Source organism: Somniosus microcephalus, chromosome 22 (genome assembly GCF_052327205.1).
Source record: "Somniosus microcephalus isolate GS21.2 chromosome 22, FLI_Smic_1.0, whole genome shotgun sequence".
In the NCBI taxonomy this organism is placed as follows: Eukaryota; Metazoa; Chordata; class Chondrichthyes; order Squaliformes; family Somniosidae; genus Somniosus; species Somniosus microcephalus.
In genome coordinates, this window is record NC_141008.1 from 22,762,396 (window position 1) to 22,776,687 (window position 14,292).

Genomic DNA, 14,292 nt, shown 5'->3' on the forward strand with positions numbered 1-14,292 from the left:
AAAGACACAATATACTTTGATATGAAGTACTGGGGGGCAGGATGTGACTTTCACATTTTCAGGATGCTCCAAAGTGCTTTACAACCAATGAATTACTTCTGAAGCGTAGTCACTATTGTTTTGTAGGTAAACGCAACAGCCAATGTGTGCACAGCAAGCTCCCACAAACAGCATTGAGATCAATGACCAGTTAACCTTCTTTGGTAGTGTTAGAATGATTTTTGGCCAGGACACCAGGGAGAAATGCCCATCTCTTCTTTGAAAAGGTGCCATGGATTCTTTAATGTCCAGGTGAACAGGCAGACAGGGACTGGGTTTAACGTCTCATCTGCAAAACAACACAGCACTCCCTCAGTACAACAGTGAAGTGTCTGCCTGCGTTGTGTGCTTAAGTCCTGGAGTGGAGCTTGAACCCGAACCCCACAACCTTCTGATTCAGGGGCAAGAGTCTGACCCCTTCAGTAATTCCCTCCTTCAATAGTGATGACCAGGATTGCTCCTCTTCATTTGCCTCTCAGACTTACTTTGGCAGGAGGAAGAAAGCTTTTGCAGTGCAGCGTATCGTTACCTGACTGCGGTAAAGGAGCTGGGCCTAAAAGCTGTTTTTTAAACTTTTCTCTTATTTGTTCTATTGATCCATCCTCTTTTAAAAGTGGCAACGCCTACTGTTCATCATTCTCGGTGCAGCAGCAGCAGCCTCTCCAGCATCTCACCCAAGTGCTCATTCTTCACAAGTGAACTTGGACAATGAGTGCTGGCAGGCTATTCAACCACAGGGGCAGAGTATCACAGCTGAGCTTGCTCCAGCCCTTGCACTTTCCAGCAGGGGCTACTGGACAGCACTTGGCAGCTGGAACACTGACTGATTCTTCACCCGCCTCGACCCAGAGGCTCTTAGGCCCATTGTAATGTCCTCAATACTATCCCAGCAGGGATCAGCAAACTCAGCACAGACCAGGGAACGAGCCTGCAACCTTGCTGGGCTGTGCACTCAGGCTCCAGTGAGGCCTAAAGCTACAATTTAATTAATTTTCTGTGACAATCTTTGTCAGACCATACTAATGCAAGGCTAGGAAGTCACAGGTGTCACCTTTATCCTGCGCATAAACCGAGCATCAACATGGAGGAATTTATGGAGCAGGCGCTAATTAAGTGCTGCCCGGTTCGTGTTTCTCCCAAAACTGCCACATAATAGGCTTGCCAGCAAAGTTGAAGCCCATGGAATAAAAGGGACAGTGGCTGCATGGATATGAAATTGACTAAGTGACAGGAAACGGAGAGTAGTGTGAACAGTTGTTTTTCAGACTGGAGTTCCCCAGGGGTTGGTTCTAGGACCACCGCTTTTCTTGATATATATTAATGACTTGGACATGGGTGTACAGGGTACAATTTGCAGATGAAACAGACAAAACTTGGAAGTATAGTGAACAGTGAGGAGGAGAGTGATAGACTTCAAGAGGACATAGACAAGCTGGCTGAATGGGCGGACACGTGGCAGATGAAAATTAACGCAGAAAAGTGCGAAGTGATACATTTTGGTAGAAAGAATGAAGAGAGGCAATATAAACTAAAGGGTACAATCCTAAAGGGGGTGCATGAACAGAGAGACCGTGGGGTATGTGTGCACAAATCGTTGAAGGTGGCAGGGCAGGTTGAGAAAGCAATTAAAAAAGCTTATGGGATCCTGGGCTTCATAAATAGAGGTATAGAGTACAAAAGTGTGGAAATTATGATGAACCTGTATAAAGCACTGCTTTGGCCTCAACTGGAGTATTGTGTCCAATTCTGGGCACCGCACTTTAGGAAGGATGTGAAGCCTTAGAGAGGGTGCAGAAAAGATTTACGAGAATAATTCCAGGGATGAGGGACTTCAGTTACGTGGATAGACTGGAGAAGCTGGGGCTCTTCTCCCTAGAGCAGAGAAGAGTGAGAGAAGATTTGATAGAGGTGTTCAAAATCATGAGGGGTCTGGACAGAGTAGAGAGAGAGAAACTGTTCCCATTGGCAGAAGGGTCGAGAACCAGAGGACACAGATTTAAGGTGATTGGCAGAAGAACCAAAGGCGACATGAGGGAAAACTTTTTTATGCAACGAGTGGCTAGGATCTGGAATGCACTGCCTGAAAGGTGGTGGAGGCAGATTCAATCGCTGCTTTCAAAAAGGAATTGGTTAAGTACCTGAAGGAAAAAAATTTGCAGGGCTACGGGGAAAGGGCGGGGGAGTGAGTGCTCTTGCAGAGAGCCGGCACGGGCTCGATGGGCCGAATAGCCTTCTTCCATGCTGTAACCATTCTATGATTCTTTTAAAAACTCCTTCTGTGGTTAAGGTCGTGTAATGGACAGACGTGGGTAGAATCACAGAATCTTAAAAGTTCAGACGGAGGCCATTCGGCCCATCATCCCTGTACCAGCTCTCTGAAAGAGCTCTTCATTCCCTTGCCCCATCAACCTTCTCTTTTTTTAAATGCTACTAGGGTCCACGTCCTAACAAAATAATTCTTCTAAACTCTCCCTTTGTTCTTTTGATGATTTTAGGTTTCGCTTTAGGGAAATTAAAAGAGTTTTATTGAAAGTTGCACAGCCTAGGCCTTACAACTCGGTGGTTATGTTACTGTACTGGTAATCCAGCAGGCCTGGACAAATGATCCGGAGACATGAGCTCAAATCCCACCTGGGGAATATAAATGCAGTTAATTAAATAAATAAAAATGAGTAAAAAGCTATTGGCCCAGAAATTCGGGTTCCCACAGGTGAGTACGCGCAGGGTACTCACTCGTAGGCCCAACGAAAGTGCCGGTTTCGTGCATGCACTGCGCATGCACGGGAAACCGGATCTTCCGTTCCCTTAAAGGAAGGGGTTCACAGGTCGAACGCGTGCGCCGAAGAGGCAGCGCATGCGCATTGAACTTCCGTTTTGTTTCCAGGTTTCTCCGGGAGGGTAAGTCTCCAGCAGTTACACTTTTAAAAAGCAGGTGCAAGGCCTGCTTTTAACAAGGTAAGTGGTGAATTAATTAAAATTAAAACATTTTTTCCACAGGTTTATAATTTTTAAATACTTTAAAGAAAGGTAAGTTTATTTTTAGCCCTGTTAGAAAATGTAATTAATTTTTTCAAAAATTTAAATTATTGTTTAAGTTATTTTATGTCATTTATAGTTATTTTAAAATGTGATTTAAAAAAAAAAATTATTTGAAGTTTTAGTTATGTTTTGGGGCTTATAGTATTTATAGTTTTGACAGCTCTTCCTGTCAATTTTATGAATGGGCATTTCCCTGCTACCATTGGCTCTCCATGGCCCACGTGATCCCAGGGGACACTTCGAACTAACTGCGCCCCTGGGATACGCAAGCACTGCGCGCCGGCAGTTGGAGGCGGCCCAGGATCGGAATCCCACGCAGGCCCACAGCAGAATGGCCGGCGCGCTAGGTAAGTGCAGGTCGGAGGCTTGCACCCGCGGGAAGCCCCCGACCCGAATTTCTGGGCCAATATCAGTAATGGTGACCATGAAACTGTCGTAAAAACCCATCTGGTTCACTAATGTCCTTTAGGGAAGGAAATCTGCTGTCCTTACCCGGTCTGGCCTATATGTGACTCCAGACCCACAGCAATGCGGTTGACTCTTAACTGCCCTCTGAAATGGCCTAGCAAGTCACTCAGTTGTATCAAACCACTACAAGAAACAATAATAAGACCTTCACCACATGGATTGTAGCGGTTCAAGGCGGCGGCTCACCACCACCAAGGGCAATTAGGGATGGGCAATAAATACTGGCCTTGCCAGCGACGCCTACATCCAAAGAATTTTTAAAAACATACAATTGTATTGGGCATATTTAAATCTGGCACCTTCCAGGGAGGGAGCAGGAACACAACTGATGGAGCAACAACAACTACTTGTATTTATATAGCACCTTTAACATAGTAAACATCCCAAGGTGCTTCACAGGAGCGTTATCAAACAAATGTTGACACCGAGCCACTTAAGGAGATATTAGGGCAGATGACCAAAAGATTGGATTTAAGGAGCGTCTTAAAGGAGGATGGAGAGGTAGAGGTTTAGGGAGCAAGAATCTATTTCTTTGCAAAGAGCATGGCGAGGCATCCAGAAGAATCATATGGCTCAGTAGTTGAGGGTTGTGGTACCGTGCAGATGCTGGAGTGTGCCGAATGATCTTGTTCTTTCGGCCTGTAGATCATCCTCCTCCTCAGCCCGAGCTTTCTTGAGAGCTGATCTTTAGTGAGGCATCCAGAGCCACACTGATTACATAGACATATAGGAACAGGAGCTGGCAACCCATAGAAACATAGAAGATAGGAGCAGGAGTAGGCCATTCGGCCCTTCGAGCCTGTTCCACCATTCAATGCAATCATGGCTGATCATCCAAATTCAGTACCCTGTCCCTGCCTTCTCCCCATATCCCTTGATCCCTTTAGCCTTAAGAAATATATCCAACTCTTTCTTGAATATATTTAAAGACTTGGCCTCAACCGCCTTCTGTGGTAGAGAATTCCACAGGTTCACCACTCTCTGGGTGAAGACATTCTTCCTCATCTCTGTCCTAAATGGCTTACCCCTTATCCTTAGACTATGACCCCTGATTCTGGACTCTCCGACCATCGGGAATATTCTACCTGCATCTAGTTTGTCGAGACCTGTCAGAATTTTATAAGTTTCGATGAGATTCCCTCTCATTCTTCTAAACTCCAGCAAGTATAAGCCCAATCGACCCAATCTCTCCTCATACGTCATTCCTGCCATCCCAGGGATCAGCCTTGTGAATCTTCGCTAAACTCCTTCCATGGCAAGAACATCCTTCCTCAGATAAGGCGACCAAAACTGCACACAGTACTCAAGGTGTGGTCTCACCAAGGCCCTGTACAACTGCAGCAGGACATCCTTGCTCCTGTACTCAAACCCTTTTGCTATGAAGGCCAACATACCATTTGCCTTCTTCACCGCCTGCTGCACCTGCATGCTTACCTTCAGTGACTGGTGCACAAGGACACTCAGGTCTCGTTGCACTTCCCCTTCTCCCAATCTATTGCCATTCAGATAATAGTCTGCCTTTCTGTTTTTGACACCAAAGTGGATAACCTCGCATTTATCCACGTTATATTGCATCTGCCACACTTCTGCCCAATCACCCAACCTGTCCAAATCATCCTGGAGTTTCTCGGTATCCTCCTCGCAGCACACACGCCCACCCAGCTTTGTGTCGTCTGCAAACTTGGAGATATTACATCTAGTTCCCTTATCTAGATCATTAATGTATATTGTGAATAGCTGGGGTCCAAGGACCGATCCCTGCGGTACCCCACTAGTCACTGCCTGCCACTCGGAAAAGGACCCGTTAATTCCTACTCTCTGCTTTCTGTCCGCCAACCAGTTCTCTATCCAAGTCAATACCTTGCCCCCAATCCCATGTGCCTTAACTTTACACGCTAATCTCTTATGCGGGACCTTATCGAAAGCCTTTCCAAAGTCCAAATACACCACATCTACTGGTTCTCCCATATCTATTTTCCCAGTTACATCCTCAAAAAACCCAGGTGGTCAGGGGCGGACAAACCATATCTGCTAGCACTCCATGCAGCCACGGGACCTCACTAAAGATCAGCTCTCGAGAAAGCTCCTGCACATAATGACATCATGCACCCCAGTCGGAAGGGCCTCTACTCGCTGGATGTGCAAATGGGATATGACCACCACTGGAAAATCGTGCACACTGTGGCACACTTCCCAGGAAGCACTCCTTCCGTGACCGTCGTGTGAGCCCTGACTCAACCAAGGAAGAAGGGAGGAAGGCTAGTTTCCAGGAGACCTTGGTTACCTACCACAAACACAGCTCATGACATCCCTATGTAATCCCTGTGCCCCAGAATAGCACAGATATAATGAGGCACATGGGAACCTCCTTAAGTAGACATTTGGGATGCATAAGCAAGAATTCAGTTCCATTCAGGCCAGAGGGGCTTGGGGCTGGGCAGGGGGCGGGGAGTCTTACAACACATGTTATAGTGGCAGTATATTATTGGCAGAGGCCTCACCTGAGAACTAAATGTGCTCACAGGCAGCAAGAAGCTTTGCAAGACCAAGGAGAACAATGCAGGGCAGGAGCCACAACAACACGAACTTGTATTTATATAGCGCCTTTGACGTAGTAAAACGTCCCAAGGAGTATTTTAAGGCAAAAAATTTGACACCGATCCACATAAGGATAAATTAGGGCAGGTGCCCAAAAGCTTGGTCAAAGAGGTAGGTTTTAAGGAGCATCTTAAAGGAGGAAAGAGAGGTAGCGAGGCGGAGAGGTTTAGGCAGGGAATTCCAGAGCTTAGGGCCTAGGCAACAGAAGGCACAGTCACCAAAGGTTGAGCGATTATAATCTGGGATGATCAAGAGGACTGAATTAGAGGAGCGCAGACATCTCGGGGGGTTGTGGGGCTGAAGGAGATTACAGAGATAGGAAGGGGCGAGGCCATGGAGGGTATTGAAAACAAGTTTGAGAATTTTGAAATTGAGGCTCTGCTTAACCGGAAGCCAATGTAGGTCAGCGAGCACAGGGGCGATGGGCAAACGGGACTTGGTGCGAGTTAGGACACAAGCAGCCGAGTTTTGGATGACCTCAAGTTTACGTAGGGTGGAATGTGGGAGGCCAGCCAGGAGTGTGTTGGAATAGTCAAGTCTAGAGGTAACAAAGGCATGGATGAGGGTCACAAGCAGAGCAACAGCTGATGCAGCTCGGGAGATTGGTGCGTCACTCTCTCACTGCCAAAATTCTTCGACTGAGCCTTACAGCAGTCACCACAACGGAGTAGTAACTCCTCCTATTGCTTTAGCTTATTTGTTTGGTCCTGTACAGGTGGTGTTCCCACTCCTAATGCAGTTGGCTGCTTTGTTGAGAAAGAAAGCCTGACTCCAATGTGCATCATTTTTATTTGTGTGGTGGGTGATGTAAGAAAACTACTAGGCACTTGGTCTAAGCATTAAACAAAGCTTTAATCAACTGTTTTACAACATGGAGGTCTAGTTGTGTCCTTCACTAGTTCCTGTTAAGAATGTCCTGCGCAAGCTGGGCCCGTGCCAGAGTATTTATACTCTCCCTGGACAGTGCCACCCGCAGGCTGCTCAGTATTATTTCATAAGTCTGTCTTTCCTGAATGACTGATTCATGTCAGTGGGTGCGAATGTGCTCAATGTGATGCATCACTGTGCTTTATCCTCATACTTTGTGGCCCGCGTCACTTGGAAGTGGCCACCTGAAGGTACGGTCTTCTCATAGGCTTCCTGGGAATCTGACTGGCTGCTATCGGCCTATATTAACGCATCAATAAAGTCCTGAATCTGTGCCAGGAATCTCCTATGCTGTACTCGTTGTACGGGAGCTGCATGCTTTCAGGATCATCTTCCGTCACTTGTGCAGATGGAAAGTGTTAGAATGTTTTGAGAAGATTTGAAAAGTCAATCTATTCCAGCATTCCCTTCTTTTAGCATTTTTGTTGGTAGAGAAATGAGAGAGAAAAGGGAAATCGTAATCTTGTCTCGATATATGAACAACAGACAGTTTGGAAACACAAGAGCAGAGAATGAAAACATCCAGGTCTAGGGAACGGGATAAACATTTGGCCTAAGCACTTATTGTATTATAAAAACATAGCCTGTAGCACAAAGGCAAAGGCTGAAAAGATTAGAAGCTGGTTAAACACCTAAAAATGCAGCCTCAGCTAAACGTACAAACTACGTAGTCATACCTACGTGTTATGTAAGCACAGGCCCAGGTTGTATTACAGCATAATAGAACCAGGTCCCTTTTAAGGCAGAGCGTTCTCAGGAGGGTCAGGCACCCTGCACCCGTGGGAGCTGGTCATTCCAGGACATCGGAGAGCGTTCTCGAGGTGGTCGGAGCCTGGGAACCAGGTTGTATTGTTTGCACGTCATTTAATATAAATGGAAGACCAAATCAATCAGTGTAATAAAGCTTGTTATTATAAAAAACACTCCTGCGTGAATCATAAGCAGTTATTGTTGACGGACTAACAACCCTTTGTTGCGACGGTAACCACTAAGACATCCGCCAACAGAATGGGACTGGTGCCAAACTTGAGAACCAACATAGCAATTCTCCTGCTGTGCAGGTAGCTGCTGGGAGCCACAGGTCCTTGCAATAGGCCACTGATCTGTGCGAGGCCGTTGCACTTCCATGAGGTCTCGGATTCCCTCCCTCATGATTATCTAGATTTTTTTCTCCTGGTGCATTGAAATGGCTTGGATTTTAGTCCCCAGTGCTTTGACAGCAGCGTAAGAACACTGACAAGAGACGTTCTTACTGTACTTCCTGTCTTCAGTGTCTGAAGTCTCCACAGTGGATGCCACCGAGGTTGCCAAACGCTCAATGGCAGAATGCACTGAAGACAAAACATCCCACAGGTGTAATATGGCAGAACAACTCTGGGTGGCAGGCAACCTTCCAGTTTGTATTGTAAAGGCAAGTGACTGGCGTTCCTACACCACCCTCTGTTTGAAAATTGAGCCGAAGATGGCTGAATGCCACAGTGGCGCAGCAGGCTCAGCAACATGCTGGATCTCGTCCAGCACCAACCAGCCCTTGATTGACTCCCAACACTTCCCTTTCCTTGCTCGTGCTCCTTGCCTCAACTTGTTTTCGCCCTTTGGACTAAGATTCTCCGGAATGTATCTTTCAGGCGGATGCCGGGTTCAAGTGGTGAAGTGAGCACAAGGTGCGGTGTTGCGAGGTCTAACTGCAAGGCACTGGCATCACCTCCACTGGAATCTGTCACTTCTGTGGAGGAAGATGCCATATTATGAGTCTAAAGGTGTGTTATCTATATTGCTGCAGTATGGTCAGTATATAACATCTTCAGTTGTAGGAGGCACTGTGTGTCCAGCTGAATGGAGCATTTCTTGACCATATTAAACATAATAGTACAAACCTGGAGCCTGGCCACATCCTTTGGCTTTGCTGCCCCTCATGCCCTCTAAGATCACCTTGTCTGCAAATGCTTCCTCGAATCACTGACCTGTCTATGGCCACAGGATGAGAGAATAGAATGGCAGCCAACATAAACGGTAATCCAAAAGACTTCTATCGGCATATAAATTGTAAACGGGTAGTAAGAGGAGGGGTGGGGCCACTTAGGGACCAAAAAGGAGACCTACGCATGGAGGCAGAGGGCATGGCTGAGGTATTAAATTAGTACTTTGCATCTGTCTTCACCAAGGAAGAAGATGCTGCCATAGATATAGTGAAGGAGGAGATACTGGATGGGATAAAAATTGATAGAGGAGGTACTAGAAAGGCTGGCTATACTTAAAGTAGATAAGTCACCAGGAGCGGATGGGATGCATCCTAGGATGCTGAGGGAATTGAGGGAGGAAATGGCGGAGGTACTGGCCATAATATTCCAATCCTCCTTAGATGCAGGGGTTGTGACAGAGGACTGGAGAACTGAAAATGTTACACCCTTGTTCAAAAAAAGGGTGTAAAGATAAACCCAGCAACTACAGGCCAGTCAGTTTGACCTCGGTAGTGGGGAAGCTTTTAGAAATAGTAACAGGGATAAAATTAACAGTCACTTGGACAAGTGTGGATTAATGAAGGAAACCAGTATGGATTTGTTAAAGGCAAATCGTGTTTAACTAACTTGATTGAGTTCTTTGATGAGGTAACAGAGAGGGTTGATGAGGGCAATGCGGTTGATGTGGTATACATGGACTTCCAAAAGGTGTTCAACAGAGTGCCGCATAATAGGCTTGCCAGCAAAGTTGAAACCCATGAAATAAAAGGGACAGTGGCAGCATGATACGGAATTGGCTAAGTGACAGGAAACAGAGAGTAGTGGTGAAAGGTTGTTTTTTGGACTGGAGGAAGGTATACAGTGGTGTTCCCCAGGGGTCGGTACTAGGACCGCTGCTTTTCTTGATATATATTAATGACTTGGACTTGGGTGTACAGGGCACAATTTCAAAATCTGCAGATGACGCAAAACTTGGAAGTATAGTGAACAGTGAGGAGGATAGTGATAGACTTCAAGAGGATATGACAGGCTGGTGGAATGGGTGGACACGTGGCAGAAGAAATTTAACGCAGAAAAGTGTGAAGTGATACATTTTGGTAGAAAGAACAAGGAGAGGCAATATAAACTAAATGGTAGAATCCTAAAAGGGGTGCATGAACAGAGACCTGGGGGTATATGTGCACAAATCGTTGAAGGTGGCAGGGCAGGTTGAGAAAGTAGTTAAAAAGGCTTACGGGATCCTAGGCTTCATGAATAGAGGTGCAGAGTACAAAAGTGTGGAAATTATGATGAACCTGTATAAAACACTGGTTCGGCCCCAACTGGAGTATTGTGTCCAATTCTGGGCACCGCACTTTAGGAAGGAAGTGAAGGCCTTAGAGAGGGTGCAGAAAAGATTTACGAGAATGATTCCAGGAATGAAGGACTTTAGTTATGTTCATAGACTGGAGAAGCTGGGGTTGTTCTCCTTGGAGCAGAGAAGGTTGAGAGGAGATTTGATAGAGGTGTTCAAAACCATGAGGGGTCTGGACAGAGTAGATAGAGAGAAACTGTTCCCATTGGCAGAAGGGTCGAGAACCAGAGGACACAGATTTAAGGTGATTGGCAGAAGAACCAAAGGCAACGTAAGAAAAAACTTTTTTACGCAGCGAGTGGTTATGATCTGGAATGCACTGCCTGAAAGGGTGGTGGAGGCAGACTCAATCACGGCTTTCAAAAGGGAGTTGGATAAGTACCTGAAGGAAAAAAATTTGCAGGGCTACGGGGAAAGGGCGGGAGAGTGGGACTGGCTAAAGTGCTCTTGCAGAGAGCCGGCACGGGCTCGACGGGCCGAATTGCCTTCTTCCATGCTGTAACCATTCTATGATTCTACAGGATAAACGCCGCATTCTCTCGCAAGGAGATAATCAGTGCGCATTGACTGAGAATGCATGATGAGTAAACGCACTGCATCGTCTCCGGGACATCATGGATGATACAGCACAATACCTAGCCAGCATCTGTTTGAGGATGTTAGTTACTCCCTCAATGACTATTAGCTGTGGTTATGCATTCAGATATTTAAATGTATCTCTTTTGCATCTGCTACTTCCCATCATGTCCATATCTGCGCTGGTCAGGTAATTCACATTAACCTTCAGTGTTTACCGTGATGGTCAGCCAGTTTCGTGCACACTTCCTGTCATGTCTGGCGAGTCCGCTACAACACTATCACCCTTGCTTTAATTTATTGCCATCCCTGGCATCCTCTCTGGCTCCTGGCAGGGTGCTCTTTTGAAGAGGGCATGTCACTGCTCCCTCACACTGTCCAGTGTCTCTTCCTTCCTCCCCTGGCCCATTTCCACACAACATTGCACATTCCACAGCGGGATTGATGGAAGATGGTGCTTTAAATCCGTTCCCACCTCCTATAAACATCAAGTTTAACTGAACAAGTGGCTCCACGGCATTACTCCGGCTGTCTTTTGATTGAATGGTTCATCAGTTGTGCGCACAAACAAATCTGATCTTGTAGAAATCGCACCCTTCAAAACAGTGCGATCGTGTGAGTGCATTACAAGGTCAGGGAATAAAGACCATTCCGTTAACCAGTTCATTGAATAAAGAGCAATTCCACCCTACAGCGATATCGTTTAATCCAGAAAACAGCAGCAGGATTGTAATCCCAATTTAAAACATTATAGGGTCAGAAAAAAGTAAAAGATTTGGTGTGTAAATCATTAAAAGGTGCAGTCATAAAAGATCTTCGAACAGGGGAGGGGGATAAACGGCCTTGGATTCTATCTCCCGCACTTCTGCCCTCACCCCTGCCCCTCCCTCCCGGAACCACGATAGGGTTCCCCTTATCCTCACCTTTCACCCCACCAGCCTCCACATTCAACGGATCATCCTCCGCCATTTCCGCTACCGCCAAAGTGATCCCACCACCAAACATATCTTCCCCTCCCCTCCCCTTTCAGCATTCCATAGGGACCGCTCCCTCCGAGACACCCTAGTCCACTCCTCTATCACCCCAAACAGCCCTTCCCCTCCACCTGGCACCTTCCCGTGCAAGCGCAGGAGATGTAACACCTGCCCCTATACCTCCCCCCTTCCCACTGTCCAGGGCCCCAAACACCCCTTCCAGGTGAAACAGCGATTTACTTGTACTTCTTGCAATCTAGTATACTGTATTCACTGCTCACGATGCGGTCTCCTCTACATTGGGGAGACCAAACGCAGATTGGGTGACCGCTTTGCGGAACACCTCTGTTCAGTCCGTAAGGGTGACCCCGAGCTTCCGGTCGCCTGTCATTTTAATTCACCGCCCCATTCCCACTCAGACCTCACCGTCCTTGGCCTCTTGCATTGTTCCACGGAAGCTCAGTGTAAACTCGAGGAACAGCACCTCATCTTCCGATTAGGCACTTTGCAGCCTTCCGGACTCAATATCGAGTTCAACAATTTCAGATCATAACCTCGGCCCCTATTACTTTTTTACTTATAATTTTTTCCACCCCTTTGTTTTGGGTCTTCCTTCCCCCCCCCCACTTTCCTTTTGTTTCTCTCTCCCACCTGGCAGCTGTCTCTTACCTGCCCAGTACACTTCACACCTAATCTCAGCTGCCTTTTGTCTCCACCGGCCTATTACCATCTCGTCTGGTTTCAAATACCTTTTATTGTCTCTTTTACTTCTTTTGTTCAATCGCAGCCCTGCCTTCGATCTATTTTATTTTCTTTCCAGTTTTGAAAAAGGGTTTCGACCCAAAACGTCAACTCAAATTTCTCTCCACGGATGTTGCCTGACCTGCTGAGTTTTTCCAGCATTTTCCTGTTGTTATTTTGGATTCTGCTCTTGCACCTTGAATATCAGCAGATAAACCCTCAATACATTTATATGAAATTTCTTGGCCCATTATTAATAGAAGCACTAACTCTTAAAATTTACCCAGACCTATCCAAGACCTTTGGTGGAAGGTGAGCAAGTGTGGACATTGAGCGAGGACAGGATTTGGCTCAGCTGTGCTGCCCTCTACAGTAAAATACCGCCCCCCCAGGCACTCAGTGTCTCTGCTCACACGAGGAATGGGCACCTGACAATACCCGAGGAACTGGACCCTGCCAGGAGTCTGGGCCAGGAGGAGAGGAGTGGAGAAAAGGGACAGAAACTTCACCCTAAAGACTTGGTGTTAAAGTTCCAGCCATACATTATAAAAACGATGAGGTGTTAAGTACTGGATCAAGGAGGTTGGGTCTCACTGGCCACTGTATGTTGCGACATGGCAAATTGGTTCCGTTGGGTATTTACAGTGAAGTGGTAAACATTCTAGAAGAAGGCGGTTATGGGAAACTGGTTGGCACAGCAGGCTAGACACTGACCTTTCACCTCTGGGACCTGGGATCAGGTTCAACCCAGAGTGATGCAATGAACGTTTCCTGTGTCTGGAAAGGTGAAATGAGTTTGAGCAATCTCAGTCCTGTTCTTGGGATCTTTCTGACCCACCCTAAATTCACCACCAATTATCAACGTCACTCAGATATGCGGATGGTTGGAGTGGGAAATGGAATAAAATGCAAGTCGGGCTGCTCTTGTGAGATTGGGTTAAGGCACAGTATTGAGATTGGGTCGAGAGCGCTTTACTCTGTATCTGACTGCACCTGACCTGGGAGTGCTTGATGCTGGCACCAACTGCCTAAAAGTATCCATTGCTCAACACCAACAAACCTGGGACCTTGCTGTGCGCAAATTGGCTGCCGCGTTTCCCACATTACAACACTTTGTAAAAAAAAAAGTACTTCATTGGCTGTGAAGTGATTTGAGACGTCCAGTGGTCGTGAAAGGAACTATATAAATGCAAGTCTTTTTGATGAGTAAACATAAAAATGGGCTTACGTTTTCACTAAAAGTACTAAACAGAGGAAATCTTGACCAATACATTTACACCGTCACCACACGCAGTGACCAGAGGAATGCTTAGTCGGAGCTCCATCATGTCCGTATTTCCTACTTTGGTTGGAAAATCTTTGCTGATCTCAGCGGCTACCTCTAAGCTTAAGTTTGAGATTCAGACTCCCTTACGCCTGTCCCAGAAGGTGTTTCAAGATTCCCCGCAGTCAGTCTTCTCTTAAACAGGCCCGTATCGACAGGAATTGATTCAAATGTACAATGGAAGGTCCGTTGCAGTCAGCCTCAAGCCCCACATTGAAATAATGTGCCATGTTGTCATCCCAAAGTGTCGCTGATCAAATTTTCTTTGGCAAAATTAAGTCCACCTCACCA

General features: G+C 46.4%; 1 protein-coding gene across 6 annotated transcripts in view; it reads right to left on the bottom strand.

The window, feature by feature from the left end:
- The window catches only part of gtf2ird1 (GTF2I repeat domain containing 1), a 249,451-nt gene that overhangs the window by 149,755 nt on the left and 85,404 nt on the right, over nucleotides 1-14,292 (bottom strand). The gene's annotated exons all lie outside the window — the stretch shown is intronic.